Here is an 11,841-nt window from a genome sequence, read left to right as displayed (position 1 = left end):
TGGAGAAGAGCACCCCACTATGCAATGGTAGAGAAAGTAATGCAGATAAGGTTCAAGATAGTGAGACAACCCTGTTGGTCTCCAAGAAAGGTGATAAAAACGATCTTGTAGACAGTGAGAAAACCCCACAGTCCTGCGTTGATGTAGTGTTCGAGTTACTGGCCAGTACCGCTGGCACAAGCTCTTCAAACTCGCTGCCTGAATCACTTCGGCTTCTTCAGTCTCAGCTACAAGCTGAAAGGCATTAGTCAGCTGTGCTGCGGCAAGAAGCCGAAGGACTGAGGAAGTCCCTGCAGAATTCAGATGCGTACTTTCTTGTGCAACAGCAATCGCTGGAGGATTTAAGCGCCAAACAAGAGAAAGTTAATAAGCTTGCTAAGCATCTTGCCAGCATTATGGGTACCCAGGATATTGTTTCTTGAACTCTTCTGAAGTGGTTTCAGTTCTGGACTTGTTTTGCTGTGGCGTTTATATGCTGCTTTGTTCCCTATATTTGCACTGGTGGCGAACTTTGATGCCCAGTGGATGTAATATGTGTAATAGCCGTGATAGCCTAGCATAAGTTGCTTGCTTATTTATTTCCTTGTTGTCTTGTTTATTTGTTTGCTTGTAGTCAGTGCAGTTCTTTTTCCGCGGTTTGCTAGTGGCTGCAATAACCTATTTTTTAAAACTAGGCCACAATAACCATGGGCTAATATTTACTGTAGTGACACTGGGCCTCCTACGGGCCGTAGAAACAGTGGGCCTTCTACAGGCCGTAGAAACAATGGGCCTTCCACGGGCCGTAGAAACAATGGGACTTCTACGGGCCGTATCATCAATGGGCCTTATACGGGCCGTATGATCGATTGGCCAAACATGGGCCAATAACAGGCCGCATTATGGCCGTAAACGGGCTAGAGTTGGAATCGTCCGTTCATGGGCCGACCATAACGGGCCATCGTTAATAGGCCGTATTTGATGACGCTATGAAAACAGCCCAACGTATTAATGGACCACAAACGGGCCGACTGTAACCACGGGCTGAATTTGGCCCACAAGCAGAAAATGACAGTAACGGGCCGTAAGTAAACGAATGCTGGAAATGAGCCCAAGAATAAATGGGCTCTGAGAAGGCCGAAAGATAACATGGGCTGGAAACGGCCCAACAGAATAACGGGCCATTAATGGGTATAAAGTGATACACTGTTCATTACAGGCCAGTTTCACCATGGGCCGTTAATGGGTGTAAAGTGATACACTGTTTATTACGGTCCAGTTTCAACACGGGCCGTTAATAGGCCAAGAGTTACATAGGGCCTCATATGGGCCGAAAGACGTCATGGGCCATACATGGGCCAGAAGTGAAAACGGGCTGGAATCATATTGGATGGCCCAGATGACGCTACTGGGCCTAATTCGGATAGGGCGTAACGGGCCTTGGGTTAGCGGGTTGTAAATGGGCTATATGCGAATAGGCCGTTAACAGGCTTTCCATGGGCCGGCCCGCCACCTTTTGACCAAGTCAAACGGGCCGGCCTTTTCACAGGAATGGGCCTCTGTTGGGCCGTGCCACGTGTCGACGTATCATAGGCGCCTTCTGTCCAATGAGTGGATGACATCTGTCCCAACGATGAGCCGACACGTGTTTCCTCCAGCCAATGATGATTTTACACGTGGAAAATCCCCATTGGTCGGGGCTGTTAACGGGTTATCGAATCCAAAACCCGACCCGATAGCTTAACGACGTTCCGTTACGGTGGATGCCACGTGTCGGTCACCCTTGACGAAAGCACTTCTGTGACGCGCGATTTATCGTCATGGAAGTACACACTTCCGTGATGATAATTTTGGTAATGTCATGGAACACTTCTACGACAGCACAGGTATGACTATCTTGATTCTGTCATAAAATCGTCATGGATGTACATGCATGACAAAAAACGCGACCTACTGTGACAAACACGTATCATCACGGAAGTGTATTTTTTTGTAGTGATGGCCCCTTCGGGATCCTCCTCCATGGCCTCCGGTGATGATGGCCCCCTCCGGCAGGGTGCCGGAGAGGGCCTAGATTGATTTCTCGTGGCTACAGAGGCTTGCGGCGGCGGAACTTCCGTTCTAGGTTTCTTTCTGGAAGTTACGTCGAGAACATGTCAGGGGGGTCTCCGGGCTGTCCACGAGGCAGGGAGGTGCGCCCAGGGGGGGTGGGCGCGCCCCCCACCCTCGTGGGCAGCCCGAGACTCTCCTAGCCCAACTCTTTGATTCCTTGGCCTTCTTCTGGTCAAAAAATAAGCTCCGTCAAGTTTCAGGTCAATTGGACTCTGTTTTGTTTTCCTTTTCTGCGATACTCTAAAACAAGGAGAAAACCGAAACTGGCACTGGGCTCTAGGTTAATAGGTTAGTCCCAAAAATCATATAAATAGCATATAAATGCATATAAAACATCCAAGGTTGATAATATAATAGCATGAAGACTTCATAAATTATAGATACGTTGGAGACGTATCAGCATCCCCAAGCTAAATTCCTGCTCGTCCTCGAGTAGGTAAATGATAAAAGAAATAATTTATGAAGTGTGAATGCTAGCAAGTGCACAAGTTTGATCAATGAGAGTTCCAATCACTTTTTCTAGCATCAATACATGTCATAACAGTAGCTAATCTCATAAAACTTTTCATGATCAAGTAACAAGCTATTCACATGTTAAAGTATAGATCATAAACTTTCTTGAAAACTAACAAACAGTGCTCTTAGTCATCAAACAATTGCAATTCATCTTATTTTCAGGAAGGGTCTATGTCAGAGCTTTGATTCAGCAAACTCCACATACTCAACTATCATTTAATCTTTCACAATTGCTAACACTCACGTGATATTTATGGGTTCAAGGTTTTAATCGGACACAGAGAAAGATAGGGGCTTATAGTTTCGCCTCCCAACCTTTTACCTCAAGGGTAATGTCAACAATAACAGTTCATGATAACTTACATCCAATTGGATATATATATCAGGATCTTTCCAACACAATGTGCTTGCCAAAGGAAAAAGTGTAAAGAAAAGAAAGGTGATGATCACCATGACTCTTGCATAAGGTAGAAGATAAAAGTAAAAGATAGGCCCTTCGCAGAGGGAAGCAGAGGTTGTCATGCGCTTTTATGGTTGGATGCAAAAAATCTTAATGCAAAAGAACGTCACTTTATATTGCCTCTTGTGATAAAGACCTTTATTATGCAGTCCGTCGCTTTTATTTCTTCCCTATCACAAGTTTGTATAAAGCTTATTTTCTTCGCACTAATAGATCATACATATTTAGAGAGCAATTTTTATTGCATGCACCGATGACAACTTACTTGAAGGATCTTACTCAATCCATAGGTAGGTATGGTGGAATCTCATGGCAAAACTAGTTTAAGGGATATTTGGAAGCACAAGTAGTATCTCTACTTGGTGCACAGAATTTGGCTAGCATAAAGGGGGAAAGGCAAGCTCAGCATGTTGGATGATCCATGACAATATACTTTATTTCGGATATAAGAAAACATAACCCATTACGTTGTCTTCCTTGTCCAACATCAACCTTTTAGCATGTCATATTTTAATGAGTGCTCACAATTACAAAATATGTCCAATATAGTATATTTATATGTGAAATCTCTCTTCCTTCAATATTCTTTCATGAATTGTTCAAGTGACCAATTCTGAGTTTGCTAACCTTCAATAAGTTTACTACCTATACTTATTATGTGTGAAGTCATTACTCCCCATGTTATAAGCATATGAAACATATATAAATTCAGATTTATATTATTCAATTCATTCAACCATTTACTCATAGGATGTACATGAAGCACGTGAGTAAATGACAAACTACTCCAAAAAGATATAAGTGAAGAACACTGAGTAGGCAAATAATTAACTAGCCATGGGAGGATTCTATTTTATTCAAGATTTCAGATCCAATGATTTTATTCAAACAGCAAGTAAAACTGAAAATACGCTCCAAGCAAAACACATATCATGTGACGAATAAAAATATAGCTCCGAGTAAGGTATACCGATAGTTTGGAAGACGAAAGAGGGGATGCCTTCCGGGGCATCCCCAAGCTTAGGCGCTTGAGTCTTCCTTGAATATTACCTTGGGGTGCCTTAGGCATCCCCAAGCTTAGGGTCTTTCACTCCTTATTCTCCTCATATCGATATCTCACCCAAAGCTTGAAAACTTCAATCACACAAAACTTAACGAAACTTCGTGAGATAGGTTAGTATGATAACGAGTAAACCATTCACTTTGGTACTGTCAAAGACAAGGTTCATAATTGTTCCCACACAATGTCTACTGTACCATATCATTTCTACAATTTATATTGAGAAATATAAGCCATAGAAACTAGAAAACAAGCAAACTATGCAATGAAAACAGAATCTGTCAGAAAGAGAACAGTCTGTAATGATCTGAACAGCAACCATACTTCTGCTACTCCAAAAATTATGAAATAAATTGGTGGACGTGAATTTGTCTATTAATCTTCTGCAAAAAGAATCAACTCAAAAGCACTCTTCTGTAAAAAATGGTAGCTAATCTCGTGAGCGCAAAGTTTCTGTTTTTTACAGCAAGATCACATTAACTTTCACCCAAGTCTTCCCAAAGGTCTTACTTGGCACTTTATTGAAACAAAAGCTATAAAACATGATTACTACAGTAGCTTAATCATGTAAACACACAAAAACAGTAAGGGTAAATATTGGGTTGTCTCCCAACAAGTGCTTTTCTTTAGTGCCTTTTAGCTAGGCATGATGATTTCAATGATGCTCGCATAAAAGAAAAGAACTGAAGCATAAAGAGAGCATCATGAAGAATATGACTAGCATATTTAAATCTAACCCACTTCCTATGACTAGGGATTTTGTGAGCACATAATTTATAGGAACAAGAATCAACTAGCATAGGAAGGCAAAAAAAAGTATAACTTCAAAACTTTAAGCACATAGAGAGGAAACTTGATATTATTGCAACTCCTACAAGCATATATTCCTCCCTCATAATAACTTTCAGTAGAATCATGAATGAATTCAACAATATAACCATCACATAAAGCATTCTTTTCATGATCTACAAGCATAGAAATTTTTCTACTCTCCACATAAGCAAAATTCTTCTCATTCGGAATAGTGGGATCACTAATTCCTAAAGTTGACACTCTTCCAAACCCACTTTAGATGATTGTATTATTCATACTCCAAAAGATATAAGTGAAGTTCATGGAGCATTCTACGATTAATATAGACTAACCAATATCCAAGCTCAAAATGTATAAGTGAAGCACACAAAGCATTCTATAAAACCATACTCAAAGGATTTAAGTGAAGCACAAAGAGCAATTCTATAAGATCATACTTAAAAGATATAAGTGAAGCACATGAAGTATTCTATAAATCAATGAAGGGCTATCTCATACTAGCATGGTTCTTAAAGAAAAACAAAAACACAAAGGACACAAATCATGTGAACAAAACAAAAACCAAGGTATACCGATATTTGTTGAAGAAGAAAGATGGGATGCCAACCGGGGCATCCCCAAGCTTAGATGCTTGAGTATCCTTTGAAATATTTACTTGGGGTGCCTTGGGCATCCCCAAGCTTGAACTCTTGCCTCTCTTTATTCTTCTCATATTGATAGCTCCTCGATCTTCGAACGCTTCATCCACACAAAACTTTAACAAAAACTTTGTGAGATCCATTAGTGTAATAAAGCAAACTACCACTTTAAGGTACTGTAATGAACTCATTATTTATTTATATTGGTGTTAAACCTACTGTATTCCAACTTCTCTATGGTTCATACCCCCCGATACTAGCCATAGATGCATCAAAATAAGCAAACAACACGCGAAAAACAGAATCTGTCAAAAACAGGACAGTCTGTAGTAATCTGGAAGTTTAGTAAACTTCTGTAACTCCCAAAATTATGAAATAAATTTGAAAATTTTAAAAATTTGTACAGAAGTAATGCAAAAATAGTTTCAGACCCATTTGACCTTCCAGTAAAAAAAATTAAAATCACGCGCTACAGCCAAAGTTTCTGTTTTTGTTCTGCACATAGTAAACAAGCAATCTAATCATCCTAAAACCAAAGCTTGGCACATTGTTTTTATAATACAATGGATATACACAAGGGGATAATTATTTACAGAGAAACTTCCATGAAAAATTCTACATTGTTTCCGTGAGCATGAACACAAATGCTCAAGGTCGACCCTCACTTCTTCAATGCATAACTTTCCAATCACTTCACTTTTTGAAAAACTTTTTAGTTATGAGAGGCAAGTAATAATTTTTTGTATTTTCATTCTTTTATTTTTTTTGTGTGTTTCACCCACAACTAAACAATAACAAAAAGGAGAAGCAAAATCTACTTAGTGAAGAAAGCAAACAAGCACACACGAGAATATCAACCCCACACGATTGCTCCCCGGCAACGGCGCCAGAAAGAGGTCTTGATAATCCCCAAGTGCAGGGAATCATTGTAGAAATTTCCAAAGGTGGAAGTGATAAGTATGGAGTGTCGAACCCACAAGGAGCTAAAGGTAGGATCAATATTCTCTCAAGCCATATCTGCCACTGATACGACTCTACGTGCACCGGACGTTTGCTTCCAACTAGAAACGAGAAATAAAACTACGTTCTGGGTATGAAGAGGATAACTTTGCATGGTATCGGAGAGCTAAAATATAAAAGTAGGTGCTGTTATCATAAAGTTAGAATATATTACTAAATATTATAAATAGCGAGTGTGGAATAATGGTGGATCGGTGTGCGGAATTGTCCTAGGCAATTATTAACAAGACCGGTAGTCGTCATTGCAATTTCATATGAGGGAGAGGCATAAGCTAACATACTTTCTCTACTTGGATCATATGCACTTATGATTGGAACTCTAGCAAGCATCCACAACTACCAAAGATCATTAAGGTAAAACCCAACCATTACATTAAAGCATCAAGTCCTCTTTATTCCCATACGCAATAACCCCCTTACTCGGGTTTGTGTTTCAGTCACTCACCAACCCACTATAAGCGAATCATGAACGTATTGCAACACCCTACAGCGGGAATCCCTCACGCTTGCGCGACACGGAGGGCACCATAGGACTGCACCAAAATAAAACATACAACTCGTACCAATCTAGATCATCAATCAACCCAAAGACAAGGGATATCTACTCAAAACATCATAGGATGGCAACACATCATTGGATCATAATATGTGGCATAAAGCACCATGTTCAAGTAGGGATTACAGTGGGGTGCGGGAGAGTGGACCGCGTAAAATAGACGAGGATGGTGATGATGATGGTGATGTTGATGAGGATGGTGATGATGATGGTGATGTTGATGAAGACGATCACCACGGCGATGATTCCCCTCCCGATGGCACTCCGGCGCCACTGAGAGAGAGGAGAGGTTCTCCCCCTTGTGCTTCCTCCTCCATGGCCTCCCCCCTAGATGGGGAGAGGTTCTTCCTCTGGTCCTTGGCCTTCATGGCGATGATGGCCCCTCCGGGATCCTCCTCCATGGCCTCCGGTGATGATGGACCCCTCCGGCAGGGTGCCGGAGAGGGCCTAGATTGATTTATCGTGGCTACAGAGGCTTGCGGCGGCGGAACTTCTGATCTAGGTTTCTTTCTAGAAGTTTGGGTATATATGAGAGGTGTTGGCGTCGAGAACAGGTCAGGGGAGTCTCCGGGCTGTCCACGAGGCAGGGAGGCGCGCCCAGGGGGGTGGGCACGCCCCCACCCTTGTGAGCAGCCCGGGACTCGTCTGGCCCAACTCTTTGACTCCTTGGCCTTCTTCTGGTCCAAAAATAAGCTCCGTCAAGTTTCAGGTCAATTGGACTCCGTTTGGTTTTCCTTTTCTGCGATACTCTAAAACAAGGAGAAAACAAAAACTGGCACTGGGCTCTAGGTTAATAGGTTAGTCCCAAAAATCATATAAAATAGCATATAAATGCATATAAAACATCCAAGGTTCATAATATAATAGCATGAAGACTTCATAAATTATAGATACGTTGGAGACGTATCACCTGCCCCCCTGGGCGCGCCCCCACCCTCGTGGGCCCCTCATAGCTCTCCTGACCGACCTCTTTCGCCTATATATACTCATATACCCTGGAAACATCAGATAAGGAGCAAAACCCCTATTTCCACCGCCGCAACCTTCTGTACCCGTGAGATCCCATCTTGGGGGCCTTATCCGGCGCTCCGCCGGAGGGGGCATTGATCACGGAGTGCTTCTACATCAACACCATAGCCTCTCCGATGATGTGTGAGTAGTTTACCTGAGACCTTCGGGTCCATATTTATTAGCTAGATGGCTTCTTCTCTCTCTCTCTTTGGATCTCAATACAAAGTTCTCCTCGTTTCTCTTGGAGATCTATTCGATGTAACTCTTCTTTTGCGGTGTGTTTGTCGAGATCCGATGAATTGTGGGTTTATGATCAAGATTATCTATGAACAATATTTGAATCTCCTCTGAATTATTTTATGTATGACTGGTTATCTTTGCAAGTCTCTTCGAATTATCAGTTTGGTTTGTCCTACTAGATTGATCTTTCTTGCAATGGGAGAAGTGCTTAGCTTTGGGTTCAATCTTGCGGTGCTCGATCCCAGTGACAGTAGGGGAAACGACACGTATTGTATTGTTGCCATCAAGGATAAAAAGATGGGGTTTATATCATATTGCATGAGTTCATCCCTCTACATCATGTCATCTTGCTTAAAGCGTTACTCCGTTCTTATGAACTTAATAGTCTAGATGCATGCTGGATAGCGGTCGATGTGTGGAGTAATAGTAGTAGATGCAGGCAGGAGTCGGTCTACTTGTCATGGACGTGATGCCTATATACAAGATCATACCTAGATATTCTCATAACTATGCTCAATTCTATCAATTGCTCGACAGTAATTCGTTTACCCACCGTAATACTTATGCTATCTTGAGAGAAGCCACTAGTGAAACCTATGGCACCCGGGTCTATTCTCCATCATATAAGTTTACATCTATTTTACTTTGCATTCTTTACTTTCACTCTTTATCATAAAAATACCAAAAATATTATCTTATCATCTCTATCAGATCTCACTTTTGCAAGTGGCCGTGAAGGGATTGACAACCCCTTTATTGTGTTGGTTGCAAGGTTCTTATTTGTTTGTGTAGGTGCATGGGACTTGAGCGTGGTCTCCTACTGGATTGATACCTTGGTTCTCAAAAACTGAGGGAAATACTTACGCTACTTTACTACATCACCCTTTCCTCTTCAAGGGAAAACCAACATAGTGCTCAAGAGGTAGCAAGAAGGATTTCTGGCGCCGTTGCCGGGGAGTCTACGCACAAGTCAAGACATACCAAGTACCCATCACAAACTCTTATCCCTCGCATTATATTATTTGCCATTTGCCTCTCGTTTTCATCTCCCCCACTTCACCCTTGCCGTTTTATTCGCCCTCTCTTTCCGTTCGCCTCTTTTTCGCTTGCCTCTTGTTTGCTTGTGTGTGGATTGCTTGCTTGTCATGATGGCTCAAGACAATACTAAATTGTGTGACTTTACCAATACCAACAACAATGATTTTCTTAGCACTCCGATTGCTCCTCTTACTGAAGCTGATCTTGTGAAATTAATGCTGCTTTGCTGAATCTTGTCATGAAAGATCAATTCGCCAACCTTCCTAGTGAAGATGCCGCTACCCATCTAAATAGCTTTGTTGATTTGTGTGTTATGCAATAGAAGAAAGATGTGGACAATGATATTGTTAAATTGAAGCTATTTCCTTTTTCGCTTAGAGGTCATGCTAAAACTTGGTTTTCGTCTTTGCCTAAAAATAGTATTGATTCTTGGAACAAGTGCAAAGATGCTTTTATCTCTAAGTATTTCCTCCCGCTAAAATCATCTCCCTTAGAAACGATATTATGAATTTTAAGCAACTTGATCATGAACATGTTGCACAAGCTTGGGAGAGGATGAAATTAATGATACGTAATTGCCCTACTCATGGTTTGAATTTATGGATGATTATACAAAATTTCTATGCCGGATTGAATTTTGCGTCTAGAAATCTTTTAGATTCGGCCGCGGGAGGCACTTTTATGGAAATCACTTTGGGAGAAGCTACTAAACTCCTAGATAATATTATGGTTAATTATTCTCAATGGCACACTGAAAGATCCACTAGTAAAAAGGTGCATGCAATTGAAGAAATTAATGTTTTGAGTGGAAAGATGGATGAACTTATGAAATTGTTTGCTAATAAGAGTGTTTCTTCTGATCCTAATGATATGCCTTTGTCTACTTTGATTGAGAATAATAATGAATCTATGGATGTGAATTTTGTTGGTAGGAACAATTTTGGTAATAATGCTTATAGAGGAAATTTTAATCCTAGGCCGTATCCTAGTAATTCCTCTAATAATTATGGTAATTCCTACAACAACTCTTATGGAAATTTTAATAAGTTGCCCTCTGATTTTGAGACTAGTGTTAAAGAGTTTATGAATTCACAAAAGAATTTCAATGCTTTGCTTGAAGAAAAATTGCCTAAGATTGATGAGTTGGCTAGGAACGTTGATAGAATTTCTCTTGATGTTGATTCTTTGAAGCTTAGATCTATTTCACCTAAGCATGATATCAATGAGTCTCTCAAAGACATGAGAATTTCCATTGATGAGTGCAAAGAAAGAACCGCTAGGATGCGTGCTAAGAAAGATTGTTTTGCAAAAGCGTGTTCTTCTAGTTTTTATGAGAATAAAGATGAAGATCTAAAAGTTATTGACGTGTCTCCTATTAAATCTTTGTTTTTCAATATGAATCTTGATAATGATGGGACTGGAGATGAGTCAACTTTAGTTAGAAGGCGTCCCAAAAATTCGGAGTTTTTAGATCTTGATGCAAAAATTGGTAAAAGTGGGATTGAAGAGGTCAAAACTTTAGGTATCAATGAACCCACTATCTTGGATTTCAAGGAATTTAATTATGATAATTGCTCTTTAATAGATTGTATTTCCTTTTTACAATACGTGCTAAATTCTCCTCATGCTTATAGTACAAAATTAAGTTTTTACCAAACATATCGTTGATGCTTTAATGCAATCTTATGAAGAAAAACTTGAGTTGGAAGTTTCTATTCCTAGAAAACTTTATGATGAGTGGGAGCCTACTATTAAAATTAAAATTAAAGATCATGAATGCTATGCTTTGTGTGATTTGGGTGCTAGTGTTTCCACGATTCCAAAAACTTTGTGTGATTTGCTAGGTTTCCGTGAATTTGATGATTGTTCTTTAAACTTGCACCTTGCGGATTCCACCATTAAGAAACCTATGGGAAGAATTAATGATGTTCTTATTGTTGCAAATAGTAATTATGTGCCCGTAGATTTCATCGTTCTTGATATAGATTGCACTCCTTGATGTCCTATTATTCTTGGTAGACATTTCCTTAGAACGATTGGTGCAATTATTGATATGAAGGAAGGAAATATTAGATTCCAATTTCCGTTAAGGAAAGGCATGGAACACTTTCCTAGAAACAAAATAAAATTACCTTATGAATCTATTATGAGAGCCACTTATGGATTGCCTACCAAAGATGGCAATACCTAGATCTATCCTTATCTTTTATGCCTAGCTAGGGGCGTTAAACGATAGCGCTTGTTGGGAGGCAACCCAATTTTTATTTTAGTTTTTTGCTTTTTGCCCCTGTTTAGAAATAAATCTTTGATCTAGCCTCTGGTTAGATTTGTTTTTATGTTTTAATTAGTGTTTGTGCCAAGTAGAACCAATAGGACCTTCTTGGGTGATAATTATTTG

This window comes from Triticum aestivum, chromosome 3D (assembly GCF_018294505.1).
Source record: "Triticum aestivum cultivar Chinese Spring chromosome 3D, IWGSC CS RefSeq v2.1, whole genome shotgun sequence".
NCBI classification, from domain to species: Eukaryota; Viridiplantae; Streptophyta; class Magnoliopsida; order Poales; family Poaceae; genus Triticum; species Triticum aestivum.
This window is presented reverse-complemented; position numbering follows the sequence as displayed.